Source organism: Microtus ochrogaster, linkage group LG1 (genome assembly GCF_000317375.1).
Source record: "Microtus ochrogaster isolate Prairie Vole_2 linkage group LG1, MicOch1.0, whole genome shotgun sequence".
Lineage (NCBI taxonomy): Eukaryota > Metazoa > Chordata > Mammalia > Rodentia > Cricetidae > Microtus > Microtus ochrogaster.
This window is the reverse complement of record NC_022027.1, coordinates 39173698-39188357: the sequence shown is the minus strand read 5'-3', so window position 1 is coordinate 39188357 and position 14660 is coordinate 39173698. Positions and strand designations below refer to the sequence as shown.

General features: G+C 36.4%; 1 protein-coding gene and 1 pseudogene across 19 annotated transcripts in view; one reads left to right on the top strand and one right to left on the bottom strand.

The window, feature by feature from the left end:
* Adgrl3 (adhesion G protein-coupled receptor L3) overlaps positions 1–14660 on the top strand; it is a 745864-nt gene that overhangs the window by 89638 nt on the left and 641566 nt on the right. The gene's annotated exons all lie outside the window — the stretch shown is intronic.
* On the bottom strand, positions 10767–11165 carry LOC101989292 (annotated as a pseudogene).

The following is a 14660-nucleotide window of genomic DNA, read 5'->3' as shown; positions in this document are numbered from 1 at the left end:
GTTCAGGCTGGCTTGAACTCAGATAGATTCTCTGGAGTTAGCCTCTTGAGTTCTGGGATTTCAAGTGTACAACACCATATCTAGCTAATAATGGGTACTTATTTAGAGTGAATGAATACTTTCATTCTAAAAGAAGCATGGTGCAACTTCATGTGCCTTTTAAGTATTCTACAATATTGTACGTGGAGGGTTTTGTGGCCAGGCTGGTGTCCAGGTTTCTTTTTCCCATGGCCTGACGTGTACCTTCTTACAACAAAGAGCCTAGAATGCAGGGGTCAAGGCTATCTTTGGAAAACAGTTCTCTCTCTACATCCAATAATTGTGGCGATGTTGTCTCCAGCAATAAGGACTCACTCTCAGTTTAAGGTGAGAAAACCTCTGTCCTCCTATGAGCATAACCTGGGTTGTTTGGGGATCTCCACGGGACCCCTCTAATCCAACCCCACCAACACCTTCACCAAATGCAACCCTCACTCGCTACTGAAGATTGTCTGACTACAAAGGATGGCATTCTCCATTAGTAGGAGCCCTCATTAGGGTCACCCTCATAGATTTCAGGAAGTTTCCACCGCATTAGATTTTCACACCACCCCTCCAAGGCCTCCCCCATTCCAGCTGCCTCTCTCCACACTTTCTCCCTCCACTCACATCCCATCACACACACCTGATCCCTTCTGCTCCTGTGTCCATGTCTACCCACCTCCAATTCACCCACCTTCCCCTTCCCAAAGTGGTCTGTGGATTGTAGCTTGATTATCATTTACCTAACAATTAGTATTCATTTATAAATGACTACACTCCGTAGCTATATTTCTAGATCTGGGTTACCTCACAACGTATGATTTTTTTTTCTAGTTGCATTCATTTGCCTGCTGTCTTTTAAATAGCCGTGGTCACAAGTGAAATTATTAGTACCCATGTGCTTATGATTCCTTACAGATAGGAACTTTGCTATATTTATTTTAGTTTGAAGAAATCTTCCTATACTTATTTTAGTTTTGAAGGTCTAACATTTTATTTGAGTAAATATGCATCCACAGGTTGAGTAAATGACTCAGAACTTTAATCACGGAAAAACTAATACTTTCTCATAGTAAGATACCCATTTGTTGCTGTGTTAAGTGTTTGGAAATAACTATAGTTATAGCAGAAGTATAAAATTGGATATTCTAGAATGAAAATGGTATATTGTGACCAGTTTTAAAACTAGGGGAAGATTTTAAAGATGTTATATTTCATCTGCATTTCTTCAAGATAGCGTATAACTTTATATAACATGATGAGTTTTTTTTGGGGGGGGCGGGGTTGTTTTTCTAGAAAGGGTTTCTCTGTAGCTTTGGAGCTTGTCCTGGAACTAGATCTTATAGACCAGGATGGCCTCAAACTCACAGAGATCCTCCTGCCTTTGCCTTCCAAATGCTGAGATTAAAGGCCACTGTCTGGCCATGATGACTTTTTGCTTGTTAGGGATATACTTTTTTTTATTGTTGAAGGTATCACTTTTTTTTTAAGTTGAGGTATTTTACATAAGAAGGAGATAGTGCTTTTTAGTATTTACTCTTTAGCTCAAATTTAATTCAGTATTCTAAAGTTAGTTCACTATTTCTATAGGGTTGAAAAATATATGGACATGATTAATACTAAGTCAACATGAGATGCAATTGACAAAATCGGTTTAACTTATGGAGAGGAAAGCCTAAAATTATTTCATAATTAAAACTGCCTTAAGTTTTACTGAAACATATTCATTTTTCATCATGGTTGGAGTATAAAAAACCCCAAGAAAGCAAGTAAATTAGACCATGTTTATTTACTTCATTAATAAAGCCTTCTAAATTTGTCTATGAAAGAAAATATAGTAACATTAAGCAAAGTAGAAGTTTTGAAGCTATAGTTGTAAGACTAGTAACATTAATTATAGCTCATATGAAAGATATTGACTGGGAATCAGAACATTGTTCAAATAGGACAGGTATGTAAATATCTTTTTATGTATAAAAATAAAATGCACATCTTTTTTGTGGTATGCATATATATTCATAATTTGTATCTTTTTTTAACTGCTCATTTTAAGACTGCCTACAATATAGTCCATTTATGACTATACTACACAGCCAGCTTACGGTTTTATTGAAGCTAATAATATAAAAGACAAAGAGAATGCCTGGGGCCTTTTCTTCGTCAATACTAAAGTTGCATACCTAGAGTCAAAGGCAGAAAATCTCCAAAGCCATGAGGTAGCTGGAAGGCAGGAGCTATCTAGCTTATGAAAGTGGAGATTTTTTAGGTATTTTTTTATGCTTCCTTTGTTGCCTGTTCTCAGAAAGCTCCTGTTTCTTCAGATTGCACCATTGTGTGGAACCAAATCGAGCCTTCTTGTCATTTTAACCAAATATATACCTGAGGGACTTGGCTTCATCTTCTGACCTGTAGTTTCCTAAGGTCGCAGGTCCAGTTTGAAGCCCTGCAAAATGAGGTAAAACAGATCTTAGAGACTATCAGGTTAATCGTCTTCTTGGCGTCCTCAAGCTCAGGCCCACCTAATCATCAAACTCGAGACACTTGCCTCAGATGAGCGTAGCTGAACAGGAAGTAGGAATAGTGCTGGTGAGCCTCTGAGCCGCATTCCATAGCTGGTAGTGATTCCATGAAATGAAGGAAGTGAAAGTCCTGCTCAAGCACTGGCTATAGTGATACGGAGAGCCAGGGAGTAACTTGCCAAAGGAAGGGTGCAAATACCAGAGTGGGCATAATAGGTGGGCATTTCCCTTCCTGTTTGTTTTTATTTTAAACCAGACTTACTTGGCACGTTAACAGGGACTTGCATGAAGCCTGACTTCCAAATAGTTACTTTTTAGTGAAATATAATTGTCAAAGAAAGCTTTTTAAAAATTTTAACCTAAAAGCTCCATAATTTCAAAGAATTTGAATAGATAATTTTAATGTTTATTTATTTGTCCCCTAAATGGTATTTAAAATATTTCTTCTACTAATATTTCTTCTAAGTGGAAATATATAAACATTAGAGGCACTCACCATGCAGATTTATGCTTTATTTTAATTATTTTTGTGTTTATACTTATGCTGGATATATAATCAGTAAGTGCTTTTCCTGTGTTCCACATGAGAGCTAGATTCTTGATGGGAAATTATTTAGCAAATGTTCTGGATTATGGTGTATTTGTTAAAAATGCAGATGAAAGTAAAGAGGTACATGTATTTCCAGATGTTTATAAGCCCCCCTTTTTTCCAGATTTTATTTATTACATATACAATACAGTGTTCTGCCTCCATGTCAGAAGAAGACACCATATCTCATTGTAGATGGTTGTGAGCCACCATGTGGTAGCTGGGAATTGAACTCAGGACCTCTGGAAGAGCAGTCAGTGTCCTTAACCTCTGAGCCATCTCTCCAGCCCTATAAGCCCCCTTTTAAACACACTTACCTACTAGCAAATCTACTGATAAAAAATCCTTATCTAGAAAGAAGTAGGCATTGATGAAGGCTCAATCAACATGGAATTAATTTTATTTCACTAATTTGACGTGGGGGGGCATGGATGATGTGTGTATGAAGCTTGAGGTTGTTTTCTGGATTCTCCCTTCATCTCTCTCAACATTTTATACTGAGAAAGAGTCTAAATCTAGAGTTGTGGTTTACAAAGTCTGGGATTTATGCCTCCACCTCAGGTTCCACATTGGAATTATAGACAGGCTCTTATTCCACACTCTATATGTATGCTAGGGTAAAGTGTTTTATTAGTTGAGTCATCGCCCCAGCCCCAATATTAATGTGAAATTCCAGACTTGACTTTCCTTGTTGTTCTTGTCCAAAGCAGGTATATGCATCTGTCTTTGCCAATTCTTTCACTTTATAGATGGAAGAAATGCTTACATTTTAAGGATAAAATGGGACATTAATTTAAAAGCTTATACACAGCCCCTGGAACATATAAAATATCCATTCCAAGGTGAACATATCCGCATTTTAATGTATCTGAATTAGATATTATGATAATCAACTGTGTCTAAGTTCAGTCAACATTTCTTTCATTAATGCTAGGGGAAATGATGTGGTTCATAAATAACATTTAGAATTTCTATTATTACAGGTATCTTAAAGTCTGCTAAGTATGCAAGTGGGGACCAGCTCCCTTCTTTTTCTGTGGAGCTATTATTTGGATTTTGCAACCATTGTTTCATGTTAACAGCTGTCTGAATCTCAGTCTAAGCTGCTTTGTAGTTTCCAAACCCAATTCTATAATTAATAAAAACAAAACCAAATATAAAAAGCATAAACATACTGAACTTCTTTTTAATATCTAAACAGGTGAGCGATTCCCCTTTTTAAAATGATATTAAGACATTCATACTTCACCAAACTTCCTATAGCACTATCTTTTCTGTTTATATTCTACCTAATGGAGCTTGGGATAAATGCATATTCCAGTATAGACTTGATAGCGATGTCTTTGGCGTATATGTATCTTTAAATCTTTCAGTAGATCTTATGTTTTTAAATTAAAATTTCTGTGATTTGATGCATAAGCAAAGCTAGTTGAACAATACTGTGGCATCGTTCTGTTATGTTTTTTTTTTTTCCCGTTGCTGTGGTCAGTTGGGTGTTGAGAGACTCGTGTTGGATGTAGTGGAGGTAACTATGAACAGAGCCTGACAGTTTGAGAGTCACAGGAAATGAAGAAGAAGGCTGAGAGACGAGAGACTCAGAGCAAATCTTTTCAGTTAGCTGAAAGACTGTAGTTGAAAACAAAGACAAATTCATTTTTTCATGGGTAGTGTCTGCAAACCTAGGCTTGGGGGAACTCAAATACCCCTGTGTGCCTTTCAGTAGATTTATGAAGTCAGAAGATAGATGAGGAACAGTCCAGCATTGGGAGTTAATGCTTTCCTTTATATTTTGATACATAAATTGCTTAAGGATTTAAAATACGTCTACTGTAAGGATGAGAGATACTGGATTAGAATTAAGGGGATTTACTAGGTCTTCTTATCCTACAAAACCAACATTGCTTCATGTCAAAACGCAGTGTGTTCCCAAAGGGTAAATAACAAAAAGCTTTGCTTGAGACTTAATTTAGAAATGAAGACTCTCATATTTCTAAAATATATTATCATTGTAAAGAACAATTCTGTATACATTTATTTTTAGAACTCAGCAACTTAACACTGTGTCATCACGTCCAGCCATGTCTATAAAGTGTTCCCTTTTGAAAGTAGAAGTGGTCACAATTTGGATTTCTATTTTTGGCTCTCCACTTAAAATTTATATCTGTGTAACTCTCCTATTCCTAAGTCAATATAAATAACATGAAAAGTGTAGATCAGTGTACAACACATTCATTTATAAAAACACTTTCTTAATAAATGGTGAGCATTTTCCATGCTTCTTATGGTCTATTGTGTATTGTGATGGCACAGTTTATTCAGCATTACATACTTTGGGTTCAAAGAGTGAACTCTTAGTAGTTACATTAAAATTCTTTACTGAACAGATCCCCAAAAATATTTCTGGGTGAAAATTCATTGTTTGTACTTTGTTTGTTTGTTTGTTGTCCATAAACCCAAGTTTTAAGGTTTTGTTTACCTGTAGTCATTGTGTTCTGTTTTACAAAATTATACAATTCTGTTTTATAAAAAATTCTTGAGATAAGCAAATTGTATATTTAAAATTCTTAAATGGTTTTTGAAAATACAAATATGCTAAAACAGGATCTCTGGGTTTTCATTTTCCATGAAAAAAAATCAGTGGAGTTTTTTTCAATTCATATATTTTAAATATTGGTTTTTTTCATCTTTCTGAAGTCAGCCATGTTCTGAAAATAAGAATGAAAATTCATATATTTTAAATCATTTTAAGATTATTTTTATTCACTAGTATCTATGTGTGTCTGTGTCTTCCACTGTATGCTGGTGATCAGAAGGAGATTTATAGGCAGCTGTGAGTCACCCGAAGTGGTTACTGTGACCTGCATTTGGGTCCTTTAGAAGAGCAGTTATCTCTGCAGCTTAACGCATGAATTTTAAGTTGTATGCTATTTTGGGTAATATAAGGTAGGTGTATGCTCTGTCTCACCTAACAACCGATTCATTCCTCTGCTCTGCATATCCATGCAAAATATGATCCCAGCCAGTTAGGAAGCTCAGCCTTCTAGGTGATCTAACAAGGGTGGCTGTTTGTAGTGCTTCTACTCTAGTTCATTTGACCTAGTGATGTCCCAATTATGAACATGCTTACACTTTGGGCATGTTAAAGAGAAGCCATAAAATGTTTTCTTACAGTGAAGATGCTGAATGCTTTAGGCTTGATGAGGAATGAAAAGTGCAAAGGTGTGTGAAAAGAATCTCCAAGAGAAACTGTGGAGGAAGATGCATGTGAAAGGTTTGGTGTGTTTGTGCTCTCACCTCCAATAGCAAAAGTTGACTCCATAGTGTGTGGTAGTGGTGGTTAATTCATTGGAAAAGGCATTAACTTTTTGAGTTGAAGAGCTGAATTGGACACGTGTCTTCTCAATGTTCAAGAAAACATTGCGTCTTCATGAAGACTTCATGCAGAATACCCTCAAACCAGTGCTATCAAGTCACTACAGCAAGTAAGAGATAGTTCAACTGGTTCGGGAAGGAGCTGCAACAAAAAAATGTAAAATTTACTGGAGAGGCTGAGTCTCTTAATAAAGAACCTATGAATAAATGACATTCAAGTAGAATCTGATTGAGACCAAAGGTTATGACCAGAGCAAGACTTTCACTGCATTGGAACTGAGCCGTCATGGAAGAAGATGCCTTACAGAAGTCTGTATCCACTAAGTACAAAGCAGGTAGCAGGACATAAACACAAAAGGCATGTTTAACCCAGGTAGTGTGTGTTAGCTTATGAGGACATAAGAGAAAGTCAGGCATATGTTAATGCACAGTCTCACACACTAAAAAATAAAACAAAAAAAGAAAAAAAAAAGCAATTCTTTGCCTGTGTTCAGGTAACATGATGACAAGTAGGGTGGCGGTCATCCTGTTAGGGGAATTGTTTATCTGAACTAAGAGAATAATTGAAAGTGGAGGAATTTGAATTCAAATTCCTATTATTAGTAGATCATTTACTGGGCTATTACTGATGGCAATCCGATTACTCTGGAAAATAAAAACACAACCTCATAGTTTTAGCATCTTCATTGGGGAGATGACTCAGAATGTTCGTGTCGCAGACACCTGGTGATCAAATGTATTGAGTAGGCAACTGGCATATTCTGAATCTGGACAGAAGGTGGTCCTGGAAATCATTTGCTACTGCTGAGGTGGTAGCATCCAGCAAAGCAGCAATGGGTAAATTAAAACCATAAACTGTAAATGCTCGCTGAACAAACTTAAGGGGTAAAGTGATGGATAATTTTAGATGTTCTCTGATGTTTCTTAAGGAAGTGGGGATAAGCACTTATGTAGTAGCAAAAGGTGGAGAAAGGTTTGCGTGTGGAACAAATGGAAGAGTATGTTGCAGGTCATTGGCAGAATTTTATAAATCATCTAAAGATAAAGAAAATGGTGAAAAAACTGAAATTCACTAGCCCAATGAAACCAGCATGCCTGCATGCCTAACTGGCTTACTTCTGTCCTTCCCTCCCTCCCTCCCTCCCTCCTTCCCTCCTTCCCTCCCTTCCTTCCTTCCTTCCTTCCCGCCTTCCTTCCTCCCTTCCTTTCTTTCTCCTTTCCTCCCTCCTTCCCTTCCCTTCCTCCTTCCCTCCCTCCTTCCCTCTCTTCCTTCCTTCCACCCTCCCTCTCTCCCTTTTTTCTTTTTTTCCTGGTGTACTATGTAACTTGGCTGACCTGGAGCTCAAAATTCTTCAGCCTCCTAAGTGCTACAATTATAGGTGTGTGCCACCATGCTCAGCTTGTAGACGTATGTCTAATTGTACAGATGTTAAAGGGCTAGATTAGGAGTATGGTCCTTGGATCTTATTCAGAATTAAAATTACCCATGTTCTCAGAAATTTTAGTGTCCCATTGTGACCATCATATGATACCAGGCAACTCTGAGTCATCATTTGAGGTTCTCAGTAGATTTAATAAAGAAATTTAAGAAGAGATTCAAATGGAACATAAAAGACAATTTTATTAGCATTTAAGAAAAGAACGTGCAAGCTATAAATCTCAGCAGCTACCTGGAGGAGTGTGAAGGAAAAAGCAAAGCCATTTGAGTTACACAGGCAGAAAGGTCAAACACTTGAAAGACAAGCAGCCAAATGGCAAGCAACAGGGCTTTAGAGAAAGAGTTAGGTAGCCTGAAGTGTCATACAAAGCATGCTTAGGTTTTGGTAAGCAACCCTAGAAAATAAAAAGAAAACAGAAACAGCAAGTTTTCCCTTGCCAAACCAGGGCATACACAGAAGGGTGGACAGACCCAATTAACCTTATAAAAACTTCATAGTAGCTTATAGGGTGGGAATCTAGGAAAGGAAATGTATGTTTTTTCATTAAAATAATAATTATTCTGCTTCTTTGGCATAACTTAAATTGAGGCCACCTTCCTAGGCATGATACCTCAGTGATGGGTGTGGTCCAGATGGAATATGAGGTCTCTACCCAGACCAGAAATTGTAATCTCTTGGCAAGAAGCAGATTTTTCTTAATGGACTTGATCAGTAGATCAGGATTATAACCTCCTTAATGACACTTCCACGAGGTCTAAAAAAGCACAAACTTCTGACCCAATGTTCTTCCAAAAGCCTTTAGAAATAAGACTTTCATTGGTTGAGGCTGCGCCAAGTATGATTCCCACTACTGATGTTGTCTGCTTTTGATGTTTAGCTGCCAGCATCTTCTTGTTCCATGATCTCCGCGCAGATGATACCTCCTCTTAATTCAATAACAGTCTGACTCTTTACCACTTCACTATGTAACTCCTGATTCCATCTTGTGTAGACATTGTATCATATCATCGCAAAAGAAGCATAAGGTGGTACAAGATATTTGAGATAGATCACATTTCCATAATATTCATTACAATACAGATAATCAGAAGTCATTGACTTATACAACTGTCATAATCATATTATAATGTATGAGAAAAATACAGTGCGTATGCAAAACTTGGTTCCTGCTATGTACAGCCATTCATTAAGGGGTTGAAAGTTGGACGACTATACAAACTTAGGGCAACTATAGGAACAACTGAAACTCTAGGAAATTAAGTTTACTAATGGCAATGGTAAAATTTTACTTCAGTTTTAAGGTTTTTATCCTGAATGTAAACAGTTCTGATTCCTACCACCAAGCATTTCATTTATCTTGCTGGGTTTTTTTTTTTTTTTTTGAGTCATTGTCCTTTCCTTATAAGAGGTGACAGAGTAAAGATTAATAGAAGGAGGGCTTTTAACTGAGACAGAACTCTTAGGTTGTCATCAGTTTTTATAGTTCTTTAGTTGGTACCACACTCCTTCATTGCCAGCGTGAGGGTTCCTTAGGATGCCTCTGAATGGTAATGGTACAACTGCTACTGTCCTCTTAACACCTACAGCTGTCCCTGGCCGTTCTTGGAGAGCTTTGTCCAGCATGCTAGTCTGCTATCTTACTTACCTAACACTTCAGTCTTAAAAATAACCACTTTATATAAAAGGAAAGTGCGATATCAGAAGAATCGGTCCCTTAACACTATGCAACTTGTGTACACTGCAGTCAGAGATTGTAACTACTTTTTAAAATTATTTCCAGTATGGCATAAATTCATTAAAGTAATATTTTGACAATGGAATATTTCAAAATAATGATGAAACTGTCTAGGCAGAAGTTACTTAAAATTTTCTGATGCTTTCAAAAATGAAGATATTGGTGCCGTGAGAATATAATAGTGTTGAAAGGAGCTAAGATCAGATTAATGCCATTTATTCCCTGTTAACCAGTCTGCGTTCGTGATCCTCCTACTTGGGCACACAAGCTGCTTGCTCAACTCTGCTTGTAGAGATAACCCTTAATTCATCTGTATCCTGTTTTTGAGTCATTTCATTAAACAAAAGCTTTTGAGTCTTCTTTTGTTGCTGAGAACAAATGGTTAGATTTTAGGAACTATAGCTACTTTTGTTATTCACAAATTCCAGAGCCTTTCAAAATTTATCATTCCCGTTCTCCGTGCTGCACACAATCAGTCATTATGTCAGCAGCTGCCCAGGGAGCCTCGCTGCAATCCATTCAGCCAAATAAGAACCATCAGGGCAACCATTTCCACATTAAAAATAATAAGAAAATCAAGTCCTCAAATTGCAGAGTCTTTTATTTCTGTAGTTAAAAATTAATTACTCATATTTAGTAAAAGCCCCCATTATGTGCTTTGGCAGGTAGGAAAAGCAATATCTGAGTTGAAAATTAAGTTGATTCGATTGATATGTTTTAATAATAGGGAAGGTTATATAAGGTTCCTATTTCCAAGTAAACGACTACAAATGATTTATTAGAGGCCACCATAACTTAATCACATGTCACCTTTTTTATAGTTTGGGGACTACGCAATCAAAATTGCAATCCTTTGAATATTTATAAATTTTGAAAGACTATTAGTGCATAGAGGTAATAAGAATTTTACTTTTGTATATTCAAGATAATAAGCACACTTAGTTTTTTAATGCATGATGTAACTGTGAGTATAATAGAACATAATTTTCTAAGTTTGTGAATCGTCTGGAAGAAATCTGTTCATTGTCTTTTCTTTCTCTCTCTTTATCTTTTTTTTTTTAAAACTTTTAATGATGTAAACAAAAATATACCTAAAAGCAAAGCTTCTGGAAAAATCATTTGTTCTGCCTTGTCTTGTATAGTTCCTCAAACTTGACCTTGGCTTGTATTTCAGGGCTGGGTCCCTAAAGACATCCTTGTTGACAACAGTTTTGTCCAGGGGGATGTCCACAGAGTTCCTTGTGGGCATCAGGTGGTTGGAGTTATAAACCTTCACAAAAGGACTTGATCTTGGATCTCTTGGTGATTTTCTTCTTGCCCATGGCAGCTGTCACTTTTTGGGGATAATGGTCAATTCCAGCCAGCAGGGCATGACTGTAAGGGGGGTCTGAGGTGCCATCATCAATGTTCTTCACGATGACTGCCTTGCGTCCGGAATAGCGTCCAGCCAGGACCAGCCCCACTTTCCCGGGCTTTATGAACTTGCTCATTTCGACAGCAAGCAGCCAGTTCCCAGCAGTAAGGAAAGGAGGCCACTGCCGCTCCTTTTTCTCCTTGAAGATGTTTCAGTCCCATCATTTTAGAGTACACTGTTGTATATTACAATCAAAACATAGATATTGTAAAGCTTTCTTGTGGGTACACGTTCATGCAATTCCATTGTGTGATGCCAGGTTCTCACTCTTCTGTGTCTCTGAACCACCTCTGCTCTACTAATGTCTTAGGCGAAGGCCTATGGTCCTGTCAGCATACTCGATTACTTTAATTCTTATTCTGAAATAAAACTAATGAGATACACTGCTAACCCCATGAATAGTTTGCTGCCAATGTATTTTATGTCACCAATGGAATTGGTGGCGTCTATCCTCTGCCTGTTGCCACCTCTGCCTATTACTTGACTTTTTGGTGGCTCATTTGTTTTTGTTTTTGTTTTTTTTGTTTTTTTTTACTAGTTTTCCTTCCCAGAATCTGTATCAGCCTGACAAATGAACAATTTTAATTTTAATAAAAATTTTAATTTTGTTTGGGTTATATGGAAAATGTAGTTTTCTTTGGTGACTTGACAACTTTTTTAACATCAATAAACATCTACCATTGTCCATATATCTGTGTATGGTTTACCTATCATCTATCTATTTATCTATCTAACTATCCATCATCTATGCATCTTTCTATCTAGCAGTTATTGAAAGAATCTAGGTAACACTTAGAAAGTAATGGCTTATATCTCCTCAATTATTGGCAAAACTCAGTAATTAAAACTTCATACTTCATTAGCAATTTCAAAGCACTAGAGGAAATTTCTTCAAAAGTTACTGTGAAAATGAGATTTTTATGGCATAATAATTAAGGCTATCCATTATTCTTATCTGTAAAGTATTCATGTATTGTCTTTTTATCATCAGATATTAGGATTTTTATTTTTTTGTAGGAAAGCAATCATACCGCACTGAAGAGTGAGGATTTTTATAGATTGATAAATGCTATAAAATAACACTTACTATTAATGGATAGTTCTTGTAATTTTTATTATATTTATTTTCTTGAAATGCGACTATTAAAATTCATGTTCACTGTGTTTCTCACATATGTGTATTATATATTACATATGTATATGCACACACATATATATTTAATACCAGTGTTTATCTTCATGTAACTTCAAGTATCTAATGTTAATGGCTTTCATCCAGTGTTTTAGCACAAATATTTCTAAAGCATTACTTGGATTTTTCAAATACTTTAAAATCTGCCAAACAATTACATATACTTGAAATGCATAAATCTTCTAAACAAATGTGATACAGGTTTAATACAAAACTGGAACAGGCTTCGATAATGAATGCCAAGCTTAATGTACAATCTATTTTTTGAATAAATCATACAGGAAAATTGCAGAGTGTGTAAATTACATAGCCATCATAAATCAATATCTTTTAGATTGCTCTGCCTCAGATAAGGGGTAGCACTACAGAGGCCATGTCTTACTTGCAAGTGAATGAGAAAAAGCAGTTAAAGTCAGAGGGGAACACCCATTAAGGAAAGGAAATGCTCAGAAAATTATTATAAAAGTTGAGTATACAAATGACATGTCTCTGGGTAGTGGTTATCTTACAATCTTACACGGAGGTCACGAGTGGAGGAGATGGTTTGTGCTGGTTTATACCATATGACGCTCACAGGGCTAAGTTAAGAGGCTTGAACTATGCCTGTAAATGTCACTAATGCTTAGAATGCATTCTCAAAAGTCCCAGAGTAGTTAAATTGATTTCATAATGAAGATTTTGAACTTATCAGTGTGGTGGAGGAGCACTGTCTCTGTTATAAGCTCATCTTCCTGTTAAAATGCTCCCCCGGAAAAATAATTATCATCTCTTCAAACAGAAAGTTTCTTTATGAAGAATCATTTTATTAAAAATACTAACATTACCTTGTATTCCAGTCTTGATTTGTACAAGCTAAATGAAGAGAAATTATCCAGCAATAAGAAAATTGTGTAAATTACAGATTCTGAACATAGTATCTATACTGGCAATATAAGTTTTACAAAGAGACGTGAAGACATTAAAAAAAAATCTTTTTTTTTTTTACAGGATTCTATTAAGTGCCAGGAAGTTTTGCCAAACAGATTTTAAGGGGGGAAATCAGGCTATCCTAACTGTCCAAATGTTTTCTCCCATTTCCAAGAAGCAGCTGCTGGGAGTCCCTGCCAGTAGTAAACCTTTCAGGCAGAATGGGAGCAGCTGCCAATCCTGTGTCAATATTTTAAATACACTTCCAGCCATCCTCATTGGTGTCAAAATTTCCTACCTCCCACAAAAGGGCTAGCAGTTATCTTTCCCCGGTGCTTGCCTTCATTCATTCTCCTGGTGGCAAAAAAACCAACTCTGCCGTTGTGATAAGACTATTTCCTTGAATACCGTAAGAACAAATATCAGTTGTTCTGAGGAAGACAGCTCTGAAACCATAATCATAGAATGACTATTAATATTTGGAGCACAAAAATAGTTCAACAAATATTTAATGACCAATATTTTAGACACTTATTATTGGGCTTTAGAAATCACCATCCCCAAAGAACCAAAGTCTAGATCTTACCAATCAATATCAATACCTTACCAATCAAATTTGGCAAAGCCAAGAAGTTAATGGCTAGAAATTATTTGGAGGTATCTGTTATGCATACATTAAATTTTCCCAGGAGATAATTTCCCAAGTGATTTCTGGATTATAATGTAAGGATGATATCATCATCTCTGGTCTCAAAACACATCATAGAAGCAAAAGATAATGATAAATATGTGTTATTAATGAAAACATGAACTCAAAGGGGAAAAAAAGGATGTAAGCTTATGTTCAAGAACAGGTTCCATGAAATCTTTGTGTCCTTGAGTAACTGCATTTTGACTGTCATTGACAGAAAGAAGATAAGAAATAATAGGGTAAGAATATGAAGCAGAGGGATGGGGGGTGAGTGAAGGTCCTGTGTCACAGGACACAGATTGGAGGAAAGAATTTGCATGGAGCCTAAGATGGTGATACATATCCTACTAATGGAGACTTCATGTGGCGGGCGTCCAATGCTTTTAACTAATAATCAGATGTTGGACTTTTTCTCATTTTTTAAAAATAGTTTATTGATTATTGAGATGTTTACTGTATGATTTTGTGTGTGTGTGGCCACACATGATGTGTGTCCCATCCATCATAGTACACATGAAAAGTAAGAAGACACCTAGTGAGAGAGTATCCTCTCCTTCAACCTTGGGGGTTCAAGTGTTGAACTTGGGTCCTCAGGATTTGTGGCAATTCCTTTTGTTCAAAGAGACAAATTTTTAAATTAAAAGTTGGAGAGTTTGTGGAATTGAGCTTTCAGTTCCTTAACTGAACTTTATTTTGTGTATAATCCTTTGAAGGCTTGGTTGTTCACATTCAAACAATTCCAGTATCATGTATCATTATACATATTGTTAATGATTGAAAAG